Genomic DNA, 11,389 nt, shown 5'->3' on the forward strand with positions numbered 1-11,389 from the left:
ATCTTGGCTTTGATCTAGATAGTATCTATTTGTCTCTCTACCCATCTGGATTCTGATATATATATCTATAAATACAGGAGATGGTATAGTGCTAGCTAATGTTATAGAGTCAGAGTTCCAATCCAAGCACTTTCACTTAGTATTTATAAGCCCTAGGCCTTGACATTGGGCGTGAATGTGAATAATAGAAGAGGTGGATAGACACATAGATAGATTGCCAGATAGATAAAATAATGTTGCATATCATTTAGAATTGTTAGAGGGTTAAATGAGATAAACCATGATAAGCATTTAGCACAGGGCTTGACGTATAGTATGTGTTCAATAAATATTAAATATTATTGTTATTACTGTTAACATTATTTAGCCAATAAAACAACTCATTTTAGTGGAAAAACTTATTGATCAAAAAATATGTACTACAGCAACAGGCCATTATAGGAGAACAAAGTTAGAGTGCTGATACTACCAGACTTCAAGACTTACCATAAAGCTTCAACAATCAAGAAAATGTGGTATTGGTGAAAAAATAGACAAATAGATCAATGGTACAGAATAGAGAGACCAAAAACAGACCCACAAAAAATCAGTCAACTGATCTTTTACAAAGGATCAAAGACAATTCAATGGGGAAAAGATAGCCTTTTGAACAAATTGTATTGGAACAACTGGGAATCCATATGCAAAAAAAAAAAAAAGAATCTAGAAACAGACTTTACATCTTTCACAAAAATTAGCTCAAAATGAATCAAAGTCCAAAATGTAAAACACAAACTATAAAACTGCTAGTACACAATATAAGAAAAAATGGAAGTGATCTTGAGTTTGGTGACGACTTTTGAGATAAAACACTGAAAGCACAATCCATGAAGGGAAAAATCGATGCCGGACTTCAATAAAACTAAAAACTTCTGCTCTGTAAAAGACACTGTTAAGAAAATGAAACAACAAGCCACAGACTGGGAGAATTTGCAAAACACCTATCTAATAAAGGACTACTATCCAAAATATACAAGGAACTCTTTAATATTCAACAATAAGAAAAAGAACAATCCAGCTGCAAAATGGGCAAAAGATCTAAACAACCACCTCACCAAAAAGATACACACATGGCATATAAGGATATGAAATGATGCTTAATATCCTATGTCATTAGAGAATCTCAAATTAAAACAATGAGATAACCATGCTCCTTGGTATTTATCCAACTGATATGAAAACACAGGCCCACACAGAGGTTTACAGCAGTTTTACTCATAATTGCCAAAACTGGAAGCAACTAAGACATCCTTCGGTGGATGGCTGGATAAACAAACTGTGACACATCCAGACAATGGAATATTATTTGGTGATGAGAAGTAATAACTATCAAGCCCTGAAAAGACATGGAGGAACTTTAAATGTATATTGCAAAGTGAAAGAAGCCAATCTGTAAGACCTACATCCTTTATGATTCCAACTATATGACATTATGGAAAAGACAAAACGTGGAAACAGTAAAAAGGTTAGTGGTTTCCAGGAGACTGGGGAGAGGGAGAAAGGAATGAATAGGTGGAGTACAGGGGAATTTGGGGGCAGTGAAGCTATGTTGTATGATACTGTTATGGTGGATACATGTCATTATATATTTGTCCAAGCCCATAGAACTGAACAACAAAAAAAGTGATCTCTAATGTAAGCTATGGACTTCAGTTAATAATTTTTCCGTATTGGCCCATCAATGTATCACATTGATGCAAGATGTTAAGAATAGCGAAGGGGAGGGGAGACTATGGAACCTCTCCATACTTTCCACCTTATTTTTCTGTAAACCTAAAACTGCTCGAAAAAAGAAATTCTATTAATTAAAAACAAAACAAAACATGTACTAGGGGTGAATGCAAGAAAGCTGATGGCATATTTAAGGAACAGGCTGAAATGCATGATGGGTGAAGGAGAGTGATGAGAAGTGAAGCTAAAAAAGTAAGATACTAGAATGAGATACTGAAAAATTTCGTTTGCCATTTATGGTATCTGGATTTTAGTGTAGGTCAAGTTTTTTTCAAGTTATATGGTCAGATTTGTCCTTTAGAAAAATAAACAACTTTTTTTGGCAATAAATATGGAATGCAGTGAATGCAGCTTAGAGGGAGAAAGACAAAATAAGAGGCTATAAGAGGCTACTGCACCAATCCAAGTAAGAGAGGATGAGGACAGGGTTAACATCAGAAAGCGTCCCAACCCTATTCTAATATCTTGAACTCAAGAAAAAATGAACCATCTCCATGGTAGCCAAAAGAGAAAAACACTATCATAGGGGATCTGGCAAAAGCTATGGCTATAGGCAACTCTGCAATTTCCTTCCCTTCAATAAATCATGAAAAGTAGAATAGATTCTTTTTCATGACATGGGCAGGTTAGCCTGAAGTCAAATGAATGACACAGCCTTCTGGAGATAGTTTTCTAAGTACATATGAAACCGATGCATCTGGTGTTACTCTTAACTTTGTCTCACCAAATGTCTTTTAGAAAATAATTAACCATCATTGAGTATATAAACCACCCCCCCCTCCTCCCTGAAGCAACCACAAAGAGTTGTCCTTGTGAGAAACAGCTCAATTTCATATTGATTCTACAATTAAAAGCACCTGTCCATCTGACCTTGTGACTGTTGACCTCGGGCTCAGTTTTGAATCTATTGCTTGTTTTCTCTGTCTATGGCATTTTAATTTGTGGAGTAATTCTCTCTTGTCAGGCAGTCATATGAGCTTTTATTGTACCAAAGTTTCAGCTACTCCTGAGGCTATCTCCTTGTAATGGCGCCCTAACACACACACCCTGCAGAATGTTTACAGTGAGTCTTATAAATGCCACATATCCCATATGTTCACTGCCAAATGTAGTGGCATTCCATTCAGCTATTTTGGGGTGCCAAAGTAGCAGATAAGGAGGCAAACACACAGAAATGTAATTATATAGGTGTAGGTCCAGAGATGGTAGCTGATGGAATTTGAGTGATGTTAAGAAGAAAGATAAAGATCTGGAAGTTTCCATCGTGGCAACTGGGTAAGAGAAGATGTCATTAAGCAAACTGAGGAGCAGATTTGAGGGATATGACAGTGAGTTTAATTTTGGACAGTTTGAGGAAACTGTGGAAAGTTTAAGATCAAGAAGTTCAGTAGGCAGTAAGAAACAAGGGACTAGAAAATCAAAAAGGGGGAGCTGAAAATACCTAGCAATCATAAGTAAAGGCTGAAGCTGAAGAAGTAGATAAAAGTGCCCATTAGATTGGCAATGAAGAGAAGAAAAGTGTTTAGGTCTATATGAAGTTTGAGAGAAAAACTAGAGACGGTAAGAAGAAGCTATCGTGTTAGAGAAAGGATGTGGAGGGATTAATTGTATAAGACAAGATGGTGGGAGTAATACTGCAGAGGCAGAATCTCTAAATGTCGCAATTAAATGGGTGCACACAAAAGGGGAGTCAAAAAAGATTCCAATGTTTTGATCTTGGCAGGCGGGGAGGAAGGCAGTACTATGAACTCATTCATTCATTAAAAATGAATAGAGCACCATGGTTGGGTTAGGCACTGTGACAGTGACCACAGTCAAGAGAATAAGCAAGCGTTATGGAAAAAGTGATGAGTCTGGATTTATATTTGTTGCGTTTGAGGTGCCTATGAGTCATCAAGGTGGAAATGTCTAACACATGGTAGCAAAGAAGAAAGGTCAAGGCAAGAGAACACTTCATAGGTAAGAACTGAAGTCCCACTAGTAGAAGAGATCACTGAAGGAAAAAAGAAAGGAATGCCTCTATGGTTACGTATGCACATTTAGATGGTACCTGTGGATATTATTTATAGAGAAGAGGAGGAGGAGATGCAAATAACAAAAGCAGAGAAGGAACAGTTGTACAATAAGAGATCTGGAAGGACATTGAAAGCCATAAAGATAAGATTTTCAAGAGGTGATCAAGCTGCAGTTCACATCCCAGAGACATATCAAAGCACATGAGGGAAATACACTGAATTTAGCCTTTCACAGAAGAGCTGGGATAAAAACCGGATTACAAAGGATGGTGGAAAGAGCTGACACTGAGAGCAGGGACTTCAACATGGTACCATGGTTCATGCAGTGGAGTTTTAGAATAGTGAAAACTTGAGAGTATTTGTAAGCCCCAAATAATGAATCAGTGAATATAGAGAAAATGAAAACATAGGAGAAGAGGGGATAATTGATAGGAAAATAGCCTAGAGGAAGCAAGACAATATGGGCTCCAAAGACTTGGGCAGCATCCAGGCAACATACGCCTTCACTGTGAGGTGAACTAGCCCTCACTTGTAAGGATTTCAGAGGACTGAAATGGAGCATTTCAGGTAAAAGAGAAAGATCTCTGTGTACCATCTTTTTATGTCGTTTATTCTTAGTTACACAATGTTCCAAGGGAGAAGATGGCCTCTAATTCTCCAAAGATAATTCTCCACCATATTAGCACCTACCCTACTGCGTAAAACTGAACAGTAGTACTGGCAACACCTACTGTATGTTATGTAGGTAATTGCCTTCTCCAAGAGCTAAATGGGAACTTGCAAAGAAAAGAGACAACAATTTCTAAGGCACTGTTCGGGGTGGGGAGCGCAGGCAGGTGTATGTTGCTCTCTTCCTTTATAGAGAAGCCCCTGGGAACTTCAGCGACGAGATGAAGACCAGAGCTTCATCCTTTCTACCTGTTCATTCTGCCTGCGTTGTGTCTTTGCAGGGTCTCAACTGCTATGCATCCGTACCCTAGTTCCTCTCAAACTTGAACCCCTTGCTTTTTCTCTCATCCCCAAAGTGATGGATTCGTTTTTGTTTGTTTACTCTTGCTTCTTCACCAGGAAAAACAGAGCGAGAAATGTGAAAGCGCCTCACGGTGCCGAGAGTGACACAGGACACCCACACAAGTTTACAAGTCCTCGCCCAAGTCCTCGTCTCCTAGCAGCTCCCCGGAGCTCGGCGAAGCGAAGCCGGGAGCGCACGCCCTGAGAGCACTGCCAAGCCCCTAGCCCGGAGCAGCAGTCTCCCCGGCCGCCGGGGCTAAAGGAATAAGAACCTGACGTCTCCCCACCCAGGCTGAGCTCGCCCCTCCCGCCCCCAGCCGAGCTTCTGGAAATCCAGTAGCTTCCCCCTGCCTCCCGGAGCTCCCGGCTGGCTGCCACCCCGAGCGAACGCACCGCGTGCACACGTCCACACGCCAGCAGCAGAGGCACGAGAGCGGCTGGGTGTGGAACGGAAGCGCAACGCACGCACCGCACGCCCAGCCGACACCCGCGCAGACCCCGGCCGCGGCACCCCGGCGCCCCTCGGTGCCCGAGCTCCCAGCCCGCGAGCCTCACCAGACAGCCGGTAACTTTCCGGGTGCGCAGCTCGTCCCCTCGGCGCCGCCGCCCCTGCGTCTCCGCGTCCGCTTTCTCGCCGCCCTCCCTCCCCAGCCTCCCGCGGCGCCCCAGCCGGGCGCAGGTCAGGTTAGCCAGGCCGGGCGCGGGGCGCGGGACGCGTAGCGCGGGCCCGGGGTTGCCCGCGCCGCAGCTCGGGCTATGTAGGACCGGGGGGCACGGGCGAGGGCGTTGCGCGCAGAGGCTGCGGCGGCTCCGGTGCTGCCGCCTGGCTTCTCCGCGGGGGCCGGTGCAGAGGAGACGCGCTGGGAGAGAGGGAGAGGCAGGGAGGGAGGGGAGGAGGAGGGAGGAGAGGCGAGGACGAAAGGGAGGGGGGCGGGGGTCAGTCGGGGCGATGGCGTGGAAGAACAGGGAGCCGGCTTCCCTAAAGGTGGGGTCACCCGCCCGCGCACCCACACCGGCCCCAGCCTTCACTCCCGAGACACGCTAGCGGCGACAGCATCGCCCAGAGTGAGACAACTTAAGTAGGGAGATAGCGTCGTGGTTGTAAGCATTTTTTTTTCATGTTATTGTTTCTATTTCAAGTGTGTGGGACGAGGCTAGAGGAAAGTTCAGGGAGGTGTTCGTCTTTTCCTTCCCCTCCTTCTCTCCCCCCGCCCCCGCCCCCAGGTCCGTTTCCACTACAGGGTCTCTCCCACCTCGCCTTCACTCCCAGAGCGCAAACAGGCTCACGTACTCCGGACGTGCTCTCCTCTGTCACACCGGTGCCCTTCCAGAAGACATGTGACCCTGGAACAGCTTGGCGACGCGCTCTTCGCGGACTCTGGAGCCATAACTTGCATCGAGTTTGCCAGTTCACATGATGCTGGGGACAGTGGTTTGAACTGAGTTTCAAGGGACCTTCGGAATCTGTAGGTCTTCTGCCAGGGAGCTTTCTTGATCACCCAAGCTGGTAATCCTCTCCCCGTCGCCTTTTGATTACATGTTTTTTCCTGAGGCTCGCATTATGGTTTTCTAAATATATATATACCCCACCGCATTATTTGCTCTGCCCTGGAGTTGTGAGATCTCCGTGTGGCTTGTCCCCTTTTCTCCCGCCTCCAGAGGAATTTCACTGGGAAATCCTCGGAAGACAAGGGCAGTTTCTGTGCGGAGGAACTACAGTGAGGGTCTATTCACTGTGCCTCTAGAGAATGTTAGAACCCAGCTCCCTTGGGCTTTAAACCACAGGGTGGCAGTGAGACTCGTGTAACGCCGGTCTGCACTAGGACATGTATAAACTTACATAGAAGTTAGGCCCACGTAAAATATGTTGAATAGGGCCATCTAATTTCAAAGAAGGGAAAATGTAGTCCTGGTTTGTGTGTGTGTGTGTGCTAACTGGAAAAAAATCAGCAGAAGGTCAAAGTACTTTTTCATGAACACATGAGAGAGTCTTTCCATTTTACGCAGGCCTTCGAAATAGCCCAACTAGAGGAGATGGGGATGGAGAAGAATTCCACAGGAAAAGGGAAAGTAATTAAGTCATTGTTAAGTCACTGTAATAATGGACATTTAAGTCAATGGCCTGCATTTTTATGAAGTTAAACAACAAAAAAAGAGAAAATCAGAGATTTTCAAAGTCCTTACATTTAATTTAGTGCATGGAGGTGGTGCTGTGGGTAACTAATTAATGGGTCCAAAAATGGATGTATTGGGCCAGAACTTGCATTTTTTTAATGAAATAGAATAGGATAAAAATATCAGAGACATTACACATAGTACACATAAATATGCTCTATAAACCTTTCTCTTCGGTTACATATGTAAATGTGTGTGTACTGGGTCAACCGTGTAATATGTATTTTCTTACTGTTCCTTGAGGTAAAACTCGAAAGGCACCGATGTAGTGCAGGCTGCTGCCGAGAGTCAGACTTTGAGGGAGAACTTAGGTTCCTTCCTAGGGATCCTGTGCTCTGTCAACAATGCAGAGTTATAGAGAACAAGGAGGAGGGTGAGGAAGAGGAGGAGAAAAGTGACCATGTTTGAGTTCTTTATTCATTCTTCCCACAAATGTGCTTGAGCAGCTTCTATGCCTTAGGCCTGGCGCTAAAACCTGGGAATTTAATGGTGAGCAAAGTCAACATGTGATCTCCGCGCTTTAGAATCCAATGGGGGAAACAGACATCAATCAAATAAACACAAAAGTAACTATATATGTGATAAATGCTATGAAGGAAAATACGATATGAGAGCAAAAATGATGGCGTCATAATTTAGATGAGGGAGGCTACAATTAATAAGTAACCCAATTTAAAATGTCTTCAATGATAAGGAAATTTATTGTTTCATATGGCAAGAAGTCCCAAGGTCCAGAGGCTCTATCTGGTGAATTCAGCAGCTCAGTGCTGTCAGGGAAGGCCCAGGGCCGGTTCCGTTATTCCCCCTACCATCTCCAGCATGCCAGCATGGCACTGGGTCTGCCCCACCCATGGTCCCAGGAAGGCGGAGCAGCTCCTGCTAGGACAGACAATCCTGACAATGCCCCATGGTAGCAGAGTATGTCCTTTTTCCAGAGTGGGAAAATCTCTCTCAGAAGCTTCTAGCAGACTTCTCACCCGTCATCAATCCAAACTAAGTCACATACCCATGCACGTCTAAGATGCTGGGAATGAGGGCGGCGGCGGGGAGTTGAGGATTACCGTAACTGGTCAAGGCTCTTCAGGATTTGCCCTTGAACTTTTCAGGATTGCATTCTTTGAGGAGTCGATACCTGAACAAAAAGGAGGAGGTGGCAATGGATGCTGGGTAGCCAATCCAGAGTCTGCTACAGGAGCTCACGGATGACGCCTCTGAAAAAAATGACATTTACACTTAAGATGAGTAACAGTCAGCAAGGAGTGAGGAGGACGCACCTTCAGGTAGAGGGAGTAGCGTGTGTGGTCTGACTGTGCCACGTGTTAAAGGTGTACATGCAATTCCTCATTTACTACGTCGACCCAAAAAGGTAGGTGTACCTGATGAAGCAAGCTCAAAGGGTTAAATAACGTGATCCGGTTTACAGAGCTTATAAGTCACAGAGCCAATCAGTCTAATTCCAGAGCCTAAAATCATGGCTTCTGCCTCTACGGAGATGGTGAGAAGCCAGAAGTCACTGGCCTTTCCCGGCCAGTGACTGAGGAACAGAGCGCCACCTCCAGGCCCCCTCTGCAAAGTTTCTCTGGGCCCACTGGTAGTGCAGGACCCGTGTTCATGAATAAATCCTCTAGTACTGGGTGTACCTCTGCTCCACTGGGTGTCATGGTCCCCACCAAGCACTGTCACCAGAGCGCTAGCGCTCTCATGGTGTCAGAGCTCAGAGATGGCTTGTGGAGATGTGGAGAGTAAAATGCCCATCTTTGTGTGAACACGCGAGAAGCTCTTAAGCAGCCTTGGTGTTTTAGAGAAATCTGTTTCTCGTACTTTCTTTCTCACATGGACATGCGTCTAAGGGACTAAGATGGGAACAGGTTACTTCCCCTGAGTTCAGACTCCCAAGGCCCTGCATAACTGAGCTCTGGTTCACGTTCATCTAGATGGAATACTATTCTCTTGGGATAAATGCCCTCACAGGAGACTCTGTAGTTGCCCTTGCACTTGGCCACCCCATTAGATCAGCCTTTGTGCTCACAACGTTTGAGCCCAGCTCAGAGCACCCCGAGGTACAAGCTGAGCTCTCTCCTATGTGTCACCAGAAGAAGCTCTTCTGAGGACACGAGAGGGGCACATCCACCATCCTGCTTCCCACTTGTTTCTCCCTGTCTCTTTGGTTCTGCTCCCTTCTCTCTTGTCTTCTTTCATTTGTCTGCTTGCTTATTTATCTCACCAGACTGACCTCGTGAGAAGCCATTTCAATTTCTAAAGCCAGAACCTTAGGTCACTGTGCCCTTCTTTCACTTCAGCTTTGCCAAACCTTAACCCAGGAGAAATACTACCATTTGCTGTTGGCATTCCTGCTGTCCAGGGGCCGGCATCCTCAATATGCTTATGAAACGGGACCAACTGATTCCACCACTGTGTTCCTGCTCTCTAACCTCCCTGCAGCCCACCATCCCTTTCTTCACTTCAAAGCCGTTTATTCCTTCCATGAAGTCTCCCTGATTCTGCAGAGTGGTGGTTCTGTGACCCCACAGGAGCGTGCTGCCCCAAGTCTCAAAGGCTCATCGGCTTGTCTCCATCCTTTATTGGACATCAGAGCAGGGACGTTGTTGGGTTTTTTTTGGTTTTTTTTTTTTTTTGCGGTACGCGGGCCTCTCACCGTTGTGGTCTGTGGCCTCTCCCGTCGCGGAGCACAGGCTCCAGACACGCAGGCTCAGCGGCCGTGGCTCACGGGCCCAGCCGCTCCGCGGCATGTGGGATCCTCCCAGACCGGGGCACGAACCCGTGCCCCCTGCATCGGCAGGCGGGCTCTCAACCACTGCGCCACCAGGGAAGCCCGGACATTGTTGTTTTAACTCTTATATCTTCAGAACATACATAGCTGAAGTCTTTTCATAATGCGAAAAACAACCCCCCCAATTCCACCCTTTAATCTACTGTCTCTGTTTTCTTAAAAAACAAACAAAAAGCACAAAAACTATTTGCCAAGATACTAGAGACTTGAGTAAGAAACCTATGGGAGCCCGTTATACACATCACACAATCTTCTGGGCCTAGTGCTGAGTTCTCCATTCCACTTTTGTCTCTCCAAGGGGACAATGGCTTCTCATTTGCCAAATCCGTCCCTGCTGATCCCTGGTGGGGAGGAGGGTGAGCCCTGTGCACATTAACTCACAGCGCATTAGGGTAGTCTCCCGGCCCTTCCAGGCAGCAGCCAGAGCCTACAAGTGCCTCCCATTTTGAATCGACCAATCTCTTGCCCACGTTTTCCTTGAAAGACCTTCCTCCTCTACCCCACTCCCACTCATTCTAAATTTTCCCAGGATTCTGTCCTTAGCCCCTTCCTTCCTCCTTTCCTCCCTCTCTCTCTCTCTCTCTCTCCCCCCACCAACCCCCTCTCCTCATAGCTTCAATTATCACTTCTCAGTGTACTTCCTTTTTTCAGAGCTGTACTTTATCTCAGCCCTTCTGGTGGTATTTATCACATTCTACTTTGTATTATTGTTATCTATCTACATTGCTTATCTCCTCTACTTGACCGTAAATACCTGGAGGGCATGGTTCACATCTGATTTCATCTCTGCTGGCTGTGTCTCTCACAGCACCCACTGAAGGTCCAAATCCTAGGGATAGAAAGAGTTATGACTTACTACCTAGAAGAATTGTATTTAAGTTTCTGAAATTCTATAGAAAGAATTTGAAATGTGTTCTTGATTTTCCTTTTGGAATAAAGACAATTGTTTGGAATAATGACACAATTTAGAAATTAATAATCTGCCTAATTAGCAAGCAGGTAATAGTAAATTTTACTACAGAAGACCAACATACAAATACATTTTATGTTCTGTTTCTACCTGCACATACTGAGTTTTAGTCCCTAGTGCACTGACGTTCCTAAATAGTGATTTTTTTTTCTAGTTATGAGTGTAGCCAATGTGCACTAACTATGCACTAGGCATCCCACATCCTGTACTATTTCAAAATCCATGTGGACCATCCATCCAGCACTTTGGCCTCTCAACTCCTTAGACCTCGTATCCACTAATCTTCGTGTCTGCTCAGCTTCAGGCATTCACTGCCACAGTTAGACCTGGAATCTCCTCTAAAATCATGGAGGCTTGTGCACCCCAGAACAGCTTGGCTCTGCCTGCCCTCAAGGCTTTAGCCCTTTGCTTTTCTTCTTAGACACAGTGGTCTCAGCAGGGCCTCATGCCTTTCCAGTGGTTGTAAAGCCCCGGTGAACACTGTCACCGACCTCAGCCTCCTCTGGAGTCAGGACCAGACCAGCATGGCCTCCATAACACCCACCGGAGAGGGAGCCTCAGTGGTTCCAGCTCCCAGGTCTGACCTGGCTGGACCCACAGAAGTTCTGGCTTCCCTAGCTGCTGCCTGGAGGGGCCCAAAACTCACCCTAGAGATAT

This window comes from Physeter macrocephalus, chromosome 7 (genome assembly GCF_002837175.3).
Source record: "Physeter macrocephalus isolate SW-GA chromosome 7, ASM283717v5, whole genome shotgun sequence".
Taxonomy (NCBI): domain Eukaryota; kingdom Metazoa; phylum Chordata; class Mammalia; order Artiodactyla; family Physeteridae; genus Physeter; species Physeter macrocephalus.